The sequence below is a fragment of the Siphateles boraxobius genome, unplaced genomic scaffold, assembly GCF_051911475.1.
Source record: "Siphateles boraxobius isolate OS27281-9 unplaced genomic scaffold, OSU_SipBor_1 46, whole genome shotgun sequence".
NCBI lineage: Eukaryota > Metazoa > Chordata > Actinopteri > Cypriniformes > Leuciscidae > Siphateles > Siphateles boraxobius.
The window spans coordinates 6,441,749-6,457,113 of record NW_027509097.1 but is presented as its reverse complement, the minus strand read 5'-3'; the positions used below and the strand labels follow the sequence as shown (position 1 = coordinate 6,457,113).

At 37.2% G+C, this 15,365-nt stretch overlaps 1 long non-coding RNA gene across 1 annotated transcript; it reads left to right on the top strand.

Moving 5' to 3' along the window:
* The first annotated feature begins 3,008 nt into the window (after positions 1–3,008).
* LOC143709803 (uncharacterized) lies at positions 3,009–12,318 on the top strand. Its single transcript, XR_013194403.1, has 2 exons — positions 3,009–3,079; positions 9,147–12,318. It is a non-coding gene; the product is annotated as an uncharacterized LOC143709803 (long non-coding RNA).
* The last annotated feature ends 3,047 nt before the right edge of the window (positions 12,319–15,365 follow it).

The window sequence follows — 15,365 nt, the reverse complement described above, 5'->3', positions numbered from 1 at the left end:
AGCTTCTGTTATAAAATCTGTACAAAGGGACATTTTCAATGACGTTTTTCCTGTACACGCAATCTCTACATGTTCAAGAATATAGATTATTACAGACATAAATTGTAGTCATAAAAGCCCATTGTTGTGGAGTGCACACTCTTCCAAAAACAAAAATTAGCAGTAGTAAGTCAGGAAAGAATATGATACATCATTTCTTTGATGATTGACCTCAAGTACTTCTTTGACCCGAGTTCAGAATGGACCTGAAGGCTCACAACGGCGACAGGAATTGAGAGATGTTGAATAATTAACTGAAGAAAATACTGAAAAAAAGTGAAAGGGGAGTTATAATAGCGATGATGTTAACAATGGCAAACTTGAAGGTTTTCTCTGACTCATTCTCACACACATGTGGCCCAGAAGTGTGGACTGCACTGATGTTTCATTGAGAGACACTGGTTTGTAGAGATCGTATCTAAGCCACCAAAAAGAAATAAACCTCAGACACTTACTGTAAATGTGGGAAATCTTAGCGGACCACCCACTGAGACGCACAGAATTAATGATAAACCTTTGACTGTGCTGGAGTGTTACAGTAAGTATAAAATATGCACACACAGGCAAACAATAGACCCAAAATGGACCAAACCCGCTGTGGGTTCTTTAGTTAGTTCTCACGGATTTGGATTTATCTCATTTAGGAACTTTTGATTTCCAGCTCACACGGCACATGAGACAGATGAGCGAGAGATGTGAGTCACTCTCAGGAACAGATGTGCCCTCTCACGCCACCCGTTTCCAGCATCAGCACTCTTCCTGCCTCACTCTTTAACCCATCAAACATCTACTACTACGGAATTTCAGCCCCACTGTGACTTAATGATTTATTATGATATAGGCATATATGTTTGTGCGTATACATGTGTAAACAGGTCAAAACAAAGTGCATTCACATCTTCAAGATATTTAAATCTGAATACTGGGAAACGGGAAAACTAGCTGTGTCATTATAGGAAGCTTTTTTCAAAAAGATAAAGCGAAGCCAGTTAAAATATGGATATGGGACAAAGGTCTGTAAAGTCAGTCAAGTTAAGACACACTGCTATTGTATATAAAACCTAATGATTAACTGCGTTGCACGAGTCTGCAAATAATGACCAAATTGAAAATCTTGGATTATTTTTCTTTTCATTTAAATCGGGAGAAATACCACATTTTGGAATTTAAAACAAATTAAAACAAAGAATTAAAGACAAAATATATATACATATATAATATTATGCATTAATTGTAGGCAACCTGACTCCAATTACCTTAGAAAAAAAGGGCACTTTATGCCATAAAAGGTTCTAAGGAGAAATGTTTTAGGGTACGTTTACACAGCAACGATATATAAAAAAACAGAAATGTTTTATTGTATTTTTCACTTACAGACAAAGTGGTCAAAACGATCCCCTTTCACATGGATCAGAAAAATTACTTAAAAACCCTGTATTCTGCTGCCAGGCAAGTAGTTGGCGATGTCACTTTGTAAAGAGTAGATATACATGCACATGGCATCACCGTTTTCATAAATTCGTCTTTTTGTAGTTTACACGGAGGTCGTTTAAAAAAAATTCCAGATTCAGATCCCCAAAATGCTGTTGTCGTGTAAATGAACAGCAAAAAAGCATAAAATTTTTTCAGATTTTGGTTGAAAACAATGATTGCATTATACCTCTTGTTTAATGGATTATTACATTTCTTTCTACTGACAAAATATGTTTACGAGCTGCTTAATTCATAAAATGAAATTAAAATAATTAAATAATCACAAAAAATATTTTACAAAATAATTTGGACAAGAAAATCAAAGACATACTGTATATCTAACCAAGCTCTGTTCCAAATTTGAAGTTGATATCACACAATCTGAGCTCACTACAAGGTTTTAACGTACCAATTCCATTGTAAGGCAATGTCCAATTTCGAAATAGTTTTCACAGGATGAATTTTGAGTGTTTAAGCTTTCGAATGATACCTAATTTATGGTGATTACTAAAATATGTGAAATGGAAAAAAATAATAAATAAGTGGGCCAAATGTTCTGCTACCAGGGGATTAAATAATTAAATCTAGATCCATAAAATTGGGATTCCCATGATGGGAACCATCATGGGATGGTTGGGATGACCATTATCGAAACCATTAAAAGGCTCTATATGAAGCACCTGTAAGAACCCTTTAAGGTTCTATATCGAACCTTTTCTTGTAAAGGCTCGTTCACAGCAAGAACGATAACTATAAAGATAACTCTATTAGCACCCACACCAGCGGCGGATATTGTTCTGTTTATTCTAGGCGTGTGCTTGCCTGTCACTTTAAATGCTCTGCCTCATTACAACAGGATGGATTCTGTCAATGTTTTTATCGTTCATCAGCTAGATAAAATCATTCTGAAAGTTACTCAAACAATATTGTTTCTCTGTGCCGTTATAGTTATAGGTGTGGTATGAACTCCACAGTTCTTTAATACCGAGAACGAAATTTAGAACTATATCTTTATAGTTATCGTCCTTGATGTGAACGGGCCTTAAGAGTGTGGTGAAACAATTACCACGGGGTTCACTTACTTTTTCCAGCAAATATCTTCAATACAAATTTGATAAGTACAACTGTTTGAGTCTTATTAATTTAATCAGATTGTGTCTGTGTATGCGCCTTTTTACAAATGTAAAATAAGTCTTAGGTGTCTTAAGTTTCAGCTAAAAATACACCACAGATCATTTATTATACCATGTTGTAAATGCCCATTTTTTGAGTGGAAGGAAAAGCATGCTGTTTTTATGCATGTATCTTTAAATGCAAATAAGCTGCTGCTCCCTACCCCCTTTTCCAGAAGAGGGCGGAGCCTACAGCTTGTGCCTCTGATTTTCTGCCAAAAACTAAAACATCTGTTTGGTTTTGATTATCTCTGTCACGCTCACGTGTCATTGCCAAGTTTATTATCTGCTTGCTTTTTAAAGCCATATCACTTTAAAACTTTTGAAATATGTTTTTCTGAGTGCACACATCCGAAGCACGCGCACAGAGAGCTGGATGTCAGACAACGCGTCCCGTGAGTATTAAACTAAGTTCTCTTATTGGCACTTAAACTGTCAAATACACACAAGGTTGTCAAACAAAGATCACATAAACACAATCAGATATGTCTGTGCATGTAAAACAGCAAGTACAGAAATCACATGTGTATATGAGATTGTGTGTTAAAGAGAAAGCAGCGTAATAGTCCCAGCTATATATGCTGTGAATATGAATCAAACAACAAAAGAAAAACAGAAAATCACTCACTGCTCTTGATTGAATTAACTTTAGTAGCTTTAATAAGAATTAATTTCTTACTTTAATGCTGCTGTTAAATGCTCTGGCGAGGAGATAAACATGGCGGGCTGTACAGCTCACTCAGCACGGGGTCTATGCTAATAGAGTGGTGCAGGTATGACATTACTTCGTAGGCCAAAACGCATTTTTAGCACTTCTGGTTCCATCGTCCAAAAGTCAATGGGTTTTTTGAATGGAGTTTTGGTTGAAATAAGGTCTGTGGTGAACACAAGCTCAAGACACTTTCACGTTTTAATCTACGACATGAAATACATCAGTATTACCTCTCGTGAATTTATTAAGCGGTTATGTGTCTTGTTAGACGGCAAAGGTGGTTGCTAACAAGAGGCTAAATGGGACTACAGAGGCTGTCGGGGACATTAAACGTCATCATGCTGAAAAGGTACGCTCAGTCCGCATTAACAGCATCGTATGTGCTCTTATAAACTGTTCTAACTCAAATTTTCTGGGAAAATGTTTTTTTTTAGGTAAAAACTGAAAGAGTTGTCGGAAGCTTAGTGATGGTGACCATGAATTCGGACCTGGAGTAGTTCGTTTATAGCCTACCTTTAGCGTTTTACTTCTGGTGATTGCATTTAGGCTTCAAAATTCATAAAAGTTGTGTTCAAAGTCACAAGTTGTGACAAAACGTATCAGTTACATAAACTTTTGTTGATCACAGAGCTTGTTTTTTGCGATAATCCAAAAGCCTATGGGAAAATTGTTGATTTGTTGTCGAGGGGACTAGCGTGATGCTTTAAAAAAAATAAAAAATAATGCTCAATAACATAACATTGTCAAGGAATTTTTAATCATTTATATAACGAAGAGATTTAAGAAGTGAGATTAATTCAGTTTCAAAATAAGTATAGGATAGAATACCATTAGCAAACTTTTGTTTATGAATTAAGTATTTGCCATTTAAAATAAACAATGGTCACACTGGCAGAATCAAATATGTAAGAACCAAGGTCAGACCAAAATTATTTGGATTTCGGGCAATCATAAAACAAATGTGCAAATGTCTTCTCTGCTTGTTTACAAAAAGCACATAGGCTGTCAATGTCCATATATTTGGAAATATTAGTTGACTTGACAGGATATATTATATGTAAAAAAATTATGTAAATATATTTCCTTAGCCTTATTGGACATACAATATTTTCCAGGTAAAAGCCAGGCCCTTTTACAATCTATATCTTCTACCAAAGATCTCCAGTAGAATTTTGCTCTTGGAGAAATTTTTCTTGAATGTAATAATTTGGCGTACATGTCTATTAGTACATTTCTTGGGGACCAGAGTGATGCTAACTGCCGGTTGGCCTACAAAGTGACGTCATACCTGCACTATGGCAGAGTCCGGCAGCAGTCGTGGGCCGGGGCAAGGCATTTTGTGACATCACGAAAGGTAAAATCTGCAAATGGCTTAATCTGAGACACTGCTTATGATTTATGGGGATTAAAAAGGAGTAGTGGGTGGATTTTCAACATTATTGGCTATAAGTCTAAAGCAATTTTTAATGATAAAAGCAGCAGCCCTGTCTTCGTATACCCTTTGTTTCTGTATTTGTATTGCATTGCATTTGAAAATGTTTTGAATCTTGACTTTCACAAATTCTGCATTTTTTTTGAAGAATTTTGTGAGCTATTTGGTGCAACACTGATATTGTGCAAGTACCTGCTCATGTTTTTTTTTTAATTCTGTCCCTTGTTTGTTTAATGTCTAAAAACGTATTCCACAATATAAGCACTCTTTAATGGTGCTTTGCACATTGTTTAATTTAATATATATACATATATATTAAATTAGAGAAAATGTCCTAGTAATTTTCTGCCAGTACATTATCCGTTTTTTTTAAGGAATAATTTTTTACAGTGTAGAGTAGCTGTGTACACACACTGCCGACACACATTTATGTTCAAACACCATGTAAAAGTGAATTTTGCATATTAGGTCTAAACAATCGGTGAAAAAATGCAGGAAACCAAAGGTTTCACAAACTTTTTCTTGCAACTGTAAATATATGAGAACGTAAACTCTTTGTATAGATGCTCAGATGTTGTTGGTTCCACTGAAAAACAAGATACTGTTCAGATCATTCTCATGCTGGAGACAATGATTATCAGGTTTTACACAAACATGCAGTTTATGAAGCTCAAGTGATGTTGTCATGAAAGAAAAAGACATTTTCTTTTTTTCCAAACCAAATTCTAAGACATTCTGTATTTGTCCTTTCTGGACGGTTCATTCACACATTATCCAGTCCAATGACCAGTAAGATTCCTCATGCATTGTTCCTGTGGTAATTTGTATTACTGGCCATCAGTCATGTGTGGCGATTGCTTCATCTGCTATCTGTTGAAATGGAGTCTGGGGTCAAGGCTGCCCACAAGATTGGCTCACTGTTGTCCGGAATGAGACTCAATGTTTACTCAAGGGGTGAAGGGTTAGTTCAGCTGGTAAAATATGCTTTGTTTTTTAATCACTTGGCAGCTAAATCCAGGAAAGCATTTGAAAACACACACCCGCCTCATTTTCCATCAATGTGCCTCAAAAGCAGATAACAGTAACTGAATCTGACAATTGACATTGACTATCAAAAATCAGTTGCATACTTCAGTGACTAAGCTATATCCATTTCCTGTGTACTGTTGAAATTTTGGAAATAAATTACTCAATGTTTTTTAAAGGAAATTAAGCTTGTTGAATATGTCACATGTTTTTTTAAAGGAAATTAAGTTTGTTGAATATGTCACATTTCTTGTCATGAAGATTGTAAAAAAATCTAAACGACAACAGATTGTAGTTCCTGCGATCTTAAAAATGTAGGTTCTTATGCTGCATTCACACCATGTCGTAATTATCGTATTCTCGAGATGACAAAATGTGGAGCTGTTCACGTCCTCGAACTAGTAATTATGCATTTCTATGGCACCAATATCAACGCTTAAATGAATCAGGTCAGGTGGTACAGCAGTCACGTGGTACAAGTAGGAGCTCACAAACAGTTCCCATCTTACAAGATGTAATTACAAATTCTATGAGGATGTGAATGCTTTTTGGGGTAATTTCCTGTAAAGGGTTTTTGAGTTGGTATGGTTCACTGGACATTAAAAATTTGAATTAATAAAGTAGTAAAAAAGGGACAGTACAATACTAAATGGAACCAGCCATATGGACAATAAAGAAAGCAAATGTTTAGTGGGAAGAGAAAACACTTCCCATATCTTTTGTTGGTAATGTCAAAGATTGCACGTCCAATCAAACTCTACAGTATTTTGGTGCAAGATGTCAACATGGACAGGTCTCATCTTGAAAAACCACAAACACTCTCTCTAAACAATATAATGGAAAACATGACCCCGACTAAATGAAATACGTATTCACTTTCTGTGAGGATAAACATGGTTTGTGTTAACTACAATGTGTTTTATACTGTGTATTATTGGATGCCAAGAACACAAAACCAATGAAATTCAAGAGACATTTAGGAAAAACTTCTATTCAGCCCATGTTCTCAATCATTTGTACATACTGCTTGGCCTATGCAATTACTGGTTTTAATACATTTAAAGGAGAAACCAGTTTAAAATCCAGTTTGGTTTTCCAAAATACTAGAGAATCAAGTGTTTTTATAGGACTTCAAAAGGTTCTCCATAATAGGATGAGTCTATAAAACCCTTTTCGATTTCCCATGATTATGACTTTATACACTTTCAGGCCACAAATTAAACCAGACCAATTTAATAAAGTACTGTAAGTCTCCAAACTTTTACTTTTTTTAGTCTTAAAACAATACTTTAACATAGTGAGATTATTAAAGAACTGTTTATCTGTAGTATTTTATGGCTGTCTTTTGATGGTTGGCAGTTCTTGGGTGTGAGTTTTCTCTGTGTATGTGGTTATATCAGTATATCATGTGTGCGTGAGTGGATATTACCACACAGGGGAGATGTTGGGAGATGTCCAAACAAGTTTAGCTCATTGAAGAAATAATTTTCCGTCAGTAAAATGACGCATACACCACATTAGTAAGACCTCCTTCCTCCAACCACAAAATGTGCCTGACACAAGACTGTTCTGATACCGATCATCAATTCATCATCGCAAAGAGGAACCTACAAGTCCTCTCTCGGTCCTTTACATATCTCTCATAATTCATGTTAATGGAAGTATGACTTAGATTGCTTTTTATAGCATTTACCCATTTTTGGTTTCAGATGGTCTAACCAGCCATTGAGCTGATAGACACAAGCCATACATACTGGAACAAAGCTCTGAAGAGCAAATTAAAAATGTTGCCATCATTACAATAATGTGACTTGTTGAGTGGATGAATTATGTGTTTGCTTTTATGCAATTGGTGATACTAGACCAACCCAATGTTGAAACAATAATGAAATGTTACTTTCATTCGCTTCAAAACAATCAAAGTGGACGTGCCGACATATTGGCAAATAAAACGATCAGCATGTTGCACTGTGAGCAGAAGTGCTTCAGTGTATAAAAGAGTCTCTTATTTATTGTCTGATGACTAACAGTGGAATCTGGGCTTGAGCTCATGTGTGAGCAATGGCAATATTTCCCACTTCCCCCTGACGCATTCTTGATAGCTAGTGTTTATTAGGCTATTTTTCGGACTTAAACAAAGATTTTCATAGTTTGAAATAGAGGCAATCAATATAAATAAAATCATTGACTGAGGTGTGTGGAGATCATTTCAGAACGAGAGATGTTCGAGGGAAAGCCTCTGATTCTGGATCATGCCAAACAACTGACCAAGAATTGTGACTCATGACTTCCCTGCACTGCAAACTTTGGCAAACTCTAAACTCATTACAAATACTTCAGTGGATAGCTGCGCTCCAGAGAACATCTTTCTTTATGCTCTTTTGTAACAGCCAAATTTCCAGAATTTACGCTGAAAGCATCAAAAAGTCAGAAAAATCTTTTTAGAATGGCAGGCAGCAGTAAATTGCTTAAAAACTGTAAACGCGAAGTATAATTTGGGTTTGACTCCCAGGGTCTGCGTGAACTGTGTATGTGTATCTTGTGCAGTGCTGCCAAGTCGCAAGTTTTCCTGCGAAATTGAGCTACTTTTACACTGTTGCTGCGGATTGTTTTTGAGTCTCTGGGTATAGCCTACTGATATCTACTTGAATGTATTAATATGTACAAAATGATTCATAAAATATACATGAAATAGAATGTGCATGAATTAAAAAAAGAATATGTACTATTACTAATAATCTCACAAGCTTTTGTTTTGACTTGCAAAATCGGACCGTCGTGATCCCGCCCCAAACTCACGCCATTGGTTGAGATGATGTTTCTGTGTGGGGCCACTCAAACAAACAGAGCAATGTTTTAATATCACCACAGAGCCACAATGTTTACACTTTTCAGGGAAATCAACCTACAAATGGCTTATTTATAGTTGTCTCTGCGTGTTCGACTGGGAAAGGAGAGAAAAAGTATTTAAACATGGAAAAAAATGACAATCATCACCTTTAAATGGGTCACTGTGACATTTCCAGGAAGGGAGTTTTTGCACACAAATGACAGCTCCATCTTGAAGCTCTTCACATCCTCTTGCTATTGATGATTCCTAGGTTGCACGCATTGTTGTTGAAAATAGTTTTGGCATTAACAGGCAAAGAATAACAAATTAGAAATCTGCTTCTCAATGTGTTTTTGTGTCCTCCCTTAAACTTTCTAAACCAGATTATAAATCTATTTTTAAAGAAAAAAAACGATGTAAAGACTCATACTTAGACATATTCCATTGTTCTATTTCTTTCAGATTCACAAAAGACAACAGATGCTCACAGCAAAGAAATGTGCTACTGACGTGCAGAATATGTGAAAACAACAACAAGCACCACGTATACACATGTCGAACCACCACAAGCATGAATATCATAATCGTGTGAGTGCTGTCAAAACAAAGGGCCCTCAGCAGTTCCAGTAACCCCTCTTTGTGGGCCCGATCTGAGGTAATTCCATTATGGCCTGATAAAGCCAGGGGCATTCCAGGAACCAGAGGCTTTTCAGCCACATTCCTCCTCTGAGCATCTGCGCCTGACTGACTGCTTCTTCTCTGCAACACGCTTCAAATGAGAAGAACTGGAGTTCTCCAAAACAACAAGTTCTTTCAGATGTCCTGTAATTCTTGTAAAAGAGCATCAGATATTGTATGTCGTTTTGAATGTTGCCTATTGTCGCAATATGAATGATGGGTTATTTTACTGGATTGGGCAATTATGTCCAGTTACCATAATCCATGAATGAGCATTTTGTGATTGTTTTGTATGAAATATTGAAGTTTATAAATAAGTGTTTTGACACACCAGGCCGAGTGGCGCTACGCATTGTTCTAAAATCGGTTTTATTCTGGCATGTTAACTTTGCGTTCAACGAACACGCTGGCATGTTCACTTGACATGTGCGCTAATGAGATTTTTTTTTCTCATTAGCAGAAAGACCTTAAAGGACAAGTTCGGTATTTTACACTTAAAGCCCTGTTTTAAGATCGTTTCTGAAGAAATAGAACAGTTAAAGTCCCTGTAAAGTCAAAATTAAGTATGTGTTCTGAGTTTGTCACACCACAGAAAAATGTTTTATTAGCCACCCAACCAAATTTGAATGATAAAAAAGCCGGCAAGTACATAAAATAAGCTATCAAAATCTTGAACAAATTAGCAGTAGCCTCTGCTCTCAAACGCTGTCCACTGGCTGCGCTGAAACCACGCCCACTCGCGGGAAGCACTCCCCAGTTGTCGGCGCGACGGGAGGATGAAGGCCGAGGCGGGAGATAGTTGGCTCGGCCCCATTCACCAGTAACAGCGGATTATCAGTGAATCCCTTGTCTCCGACGAAAGTTTATAAAACTATCCCGTGTAAAATGATCACTACAGAGGCGGGTGTTTGCGGTTTTCCTCAGCTGTCTCTTCACAAAATTCACAAAGTGGCTCTTCACAAAATTAATCCACCTCTTCTTTATATGATCGTTTTTTGGAAATGTAAATAAGGACGCCGATCTGTTTTGTACGTGACCGCATCCAGGTAGTACGCATTTCCGTGACGAATGCATAGCAAACTGTAGGCTTTAGTAACTAATAATACTGACAATAACTCACGATTGAGCGGCAAACTGACGTGAATGTGCTCTATTTATATTGTTAGGGGAGCGGTCAGCCTCTGTGGCTCCAGTGCGTCATCAAGTAGGGGCGTGTCCAGGAGCTCAGGGGTCATCGAGGGCTCATCCAGTGCGTCATCGAGCCCCGTTTTAGACCCGCCCAAAAAATCCGGAAAATTGAGAGTGAGGAGTTGTCGTCATTGTACAGAGCCCCTCCCCTCTCCGCCATGTTGGCAGGATTACCACGGCAAAACAATGAAAACATGATTGTTTACGTGTGTTGTTAACTCGGTAGTAGAGAAGATTCTCGCAATTCCGCACTGTTTTACCATGCCTGGACGTCACTGCTGCGTTTAAAAACTGCTCCAGTACCTCACACGATACATACGGAAAACATAGGAACAATGGAATAGAGTTTTTTAGGTTACCGAAATGGACACAGCATCAGGGAAAGCAAGTCTCTGACCTGACGAGACGCTGGATTGCTTGGTTGGCTGATGCCTTTGATAAGATTGTCTGCTGTGCCTTAACGAACATGTGCAAAAGTGTTGTTTGAGTGCCTTGTTCATTACTTTTTTATTTCTTTGAAATAAATGCTTGAAACAACTTGATATGGCTTAACAATATTTATTGAGAACTGAATATATATTTTTTGGACAACATAAGTAATAATAATAATAGGCCTACTGTTATTAGTGCAAAAGAACAAATATCTTGATGCTACTTCTCCAAATACCGCTGTTTTGCGCTTGGTGTGAGCTTGTTCCTGTAAGGTCCCTTTTCTTTCACCTTATCTTTTTGCATTGCTTTACTTTCTTCCTTTTTCCCCCTCATATTCGTAGATCCGTCTCTGTCCCGCCAAAATAATAAATGAGTGAAAATTAAAGAGCTCTGGAATGTTTAGTAGCGCCTCTGTGAAGTTCTGAAGGCGTTGCCCCTGGCAACCGATAGCATCTCCTACCATCATGGCCGACAGGCTCAGACCCCGCCCAAATCGGCACGTGACTCCTCACTCTCAATAGCAATGGTGAAAAACTGTTTAACGATCTAACTCCACAATTCAGTACTTCACAGTTCACAGTCTTTGTAATATGTTTTAGCAATACATTTCTAACATTTAAAATGTGTTTAGAATATTTTTTTAAAGTTGACTTAACAGGGACTTTAAGATTGAAATTTGGACAAATGCTGCTGTCCTGAGAATTTTCAGTTTCTGTGGTAGCACCCCCTCACCTCGACATTGGTTTCATAGGGGGACTGGAAGAATCATTCATAAAACGCATTAAACTTTAGTTTACAAAGACGTGAAACTCACTGAGTGGTCTGGGGTGTTCACTGATATGCTCACACAACAGTCGCTGCAAAAGATGCTTTCCAACAGGTGTTTTACCATTCGTTGTAAAACTGTGGACCTATTTTTCCAAACGCCTCACAACCGGACATTCTTCCGTTGAGAGCTTGAATAATAGACCAATACAGAAACCGAAAATTCTCGGGACAGCAGCATTTGTCCAAATTTCAATCTTAACCGTTCTATTTCATCAGAAACTATCTTAAAACAGGGCTTTAAGTGTAAAATACCGAACTTGTCCTTTAAAATACTAAATTTTTGGTCAAACAGATAAGACATAATTTTAAACTGTTAAGTGTCTACTTTTATTTATGTACACTCACTATAACAACAAAACGTGCTTTTGTAAAATAAAGAAAACAAACAGTATGCGCTTTCTGCCGTCTCGGCCTCCATGAACTGCGCGTCACAAAAATAAACAAAAACTATATAGGCTACTTGCCTCAGTCACGATAAGAAATAAATATGTCTATAGAAAGCTTGAAATGTGAGCACCCCTGCTTTTTTCACAAATCGCACCCTACAGTGTGTGTGTGTGTGTGTGTGTGTGTGTGTGTGTGTGTGTGTGTGTGTGTGTGTGTGTGTGTGTGTGTGTGTGTGTGTGTGTGTGTGTGTGTGTGTGTGTGTGTGTGTGTGTGAGAAATCTTAAAGTTGCTAATTTTTTACAACTGTATGAGCTCTTTGCAAAAGCAAAATGTAAAGGGAACTGGAAGTCTACTGCTGGAATGCATTAAATTACATTTTTATTTTAAATTATTTAAACATGGTTTAAGACAGAAGGTAGCCTAAGTATATAATATGAACTCACAGTCTACAGTATCATAGTTTAGACATAATAAAACCTGTAAGTAAATCATTCAACTTGAAGTGGTTATTTAAATGGTGTCACTCAACAGACATCCCTTTTAAGCAAACCATTTGAAATGTGGCCTGCGGCAATCAACTTCCTAGCAGCCACCACCTCATTTGATTCCAAAAGTTGTCTGACTTGTTTTTAACATTCGTTTTGGTCACGGATTCTTCTTGATCCATCATCCATTAGACACAGTTCCCCTAAAATGAAAAGAACTGGATTAGACTGACATTTTAGCTGCCTTTTCAGGAATCCCAATGACTAGGCCTTGAATCCCTTGGGAGAATAATAACTGGCACAAGAATTTAAGAGCTTGAAGGATTTAGCTGTACTTGTACACATGCCATACTATCACCTGTGACTTATCATAATGTCTGTTTCTCAATTCTAAGAATGCAAACAACAGACTTGTATTCTCGTGCATGGAGACTAGTCTTGCCAGGCTAACTCTGAAGGACTTGAGGATACAGAACACATCTTTGTGAGAATTGATATGTGCTGTGATTTTGTTGCTCAACTGACTGTTCATATTAGTCAGTGGGACAGCACCATCCAATGCACAATGACTAAAACATAACATCACAGGTGCCATAACCTTTTAAAATATTTACTTTTTTATTTTACATGGGTATTTGTGTAAATGAGTATGTATATTTAATTTTTATGTTTTGTCAACGTTAAGTTTCTTCTAAATATGCCAATTAGAGGCTTTCTCCAGGCATTTTTATCTTTATTAAAATTATGGCAAACAAAATGGCAACTGTTTACGAGCCGTCATGTATTTGAGGGCTTATAGCGGGAATCTCTTGAAGTTACGTCGTCCGCCCATAATAACTTCCGAGATTTTAAACGGTTCGATTCTCTCAAGTCTGCACTCGATGCATCCTCGATATCAAGAACACATCCTTTCATCCACAAGTACTTTCATACATTCTCTGTACTTGAGTTCTTGAGTATTGGAACTGGACTTTGATGGTTGATGATGACGTATAGTACAAGAACACAAGATCAGTTAACAACGCATATTGAGAAAAGGCCGATATATTTGAACATAGCTACAGGGTCTGTTATATATCATGTTTAATATGCCTGCGAAACATAGTAAACATGGTATCATAACTTTAATATTTTAGGATTCCTGGAATAAAATCAGAATACCACTCTAAGAACCCCGACCATGTCAGAGAGAGAACAAGGGAGGCACAGAATGTGAGTATGTGTTGGAAAAAAGCCACTCAAGCATGTTGGTTTGCTGGTTGCAATGCAGTTCCATCTGAGCAGCGTATGGCCGGAAGATTCGTAAACAGCTGAGCCAAAACCCAGACTTCCATGTTTGTAAAATGATACCTAATCACAAAACCACAGCCTATGGCCTGTCAATACTTATCAGCAGGATACACTGAGGGCAACAGAAACATGCCTTTGTAACTCCCCCTTCGTAGATTTTTTCTATAGTTGATTTATACTCCCCTTAAATTGTTACTTTGGTTTTCAAAGTTCAAACAAAAGCATAATTCTTTTGATTTAATTGTAATAGCCTGGGAAACTAAAATCTGAGAAGCAATTAGCAGGACTGAGTCAAGCAACATTCAGTGGCACAGTTAGCATAATGAAAGTCTTCACAGGCTGAACAATAGACAAACTGGTTTTAATCTCTTCTATTCTATATGGCCATGATTATTGCAAATTACTGGAAAGTTGGATTTTTCTTTTTTCGTTTGTAAAGCATTTTTGATTCCTAGCATACAGGCTACTGCGGTTATGGACAAATTGTGCAACTACTCTTTTGAGGTTACTAAAACTGAACACTATTAGAATACTAACACCCTTACATAACTTTCTCTTCCTTATCACATAAAAATAAATATAACCCTGCAGATGCCCAAGAGACCTGATACACACACCAAAGAAAATGCACTACCCTCCATTTCATGCCAAATAATCTGCAGTACAATATGTTCCCTGATACTCATGGAAAAGTTTTAGGTACGTGCTGCATAAATGCACCTGGCAAATTTACCTCACAAAATGTCACATGACATTGTCTCGACCAATGAGCAGACTGCTCAAGCAGAGCATGAAAATAAATGAGGGTAGCGAGCCCCCTGCGCTCCACGCTTTATGGTGCTCCACTTCAGGGAAACCATGTGACTTTCCAGAGAGGGGGAGAGAGAGAATAGGGGGAGGGAGAAAGAGAATGACAGTGGGGAGGGTCAAGAGGAATAGGGTCAGAAAGGGATATTTGAAGATGGATTTCTTGGCAAAGAATGCATGATGAGAAAGTATAAAGGAGAGTACACTAAATATGTGAGTAACAGAGGAGAGAGTAGGCTACCTCTGAAAGAGAGATCTGCATGATTAAATATCACATTAAAAGTCAAATTGAAAAATTTAGCTGTGTTTACATACTGTGTGTCTATATATATATATATATATATATATATGTGTGTGTGTGTGTGTGTGTGTGTTTACATACTGTGTGTGTGTATGTATGTATATATATATATACAGGTCCTTCTCAAAAAATTAGCATATTGTGATAAAGTTCATTATTTTCCATAATGTAATGATAAAAATTAAACTTTCATATATTTTAGATTCATTGCACACCAACTGAAATATTTCAGGTCTTTTATTGTTTTAATACTGATGATTTTGGCATACAGCTCATGAAAACCCA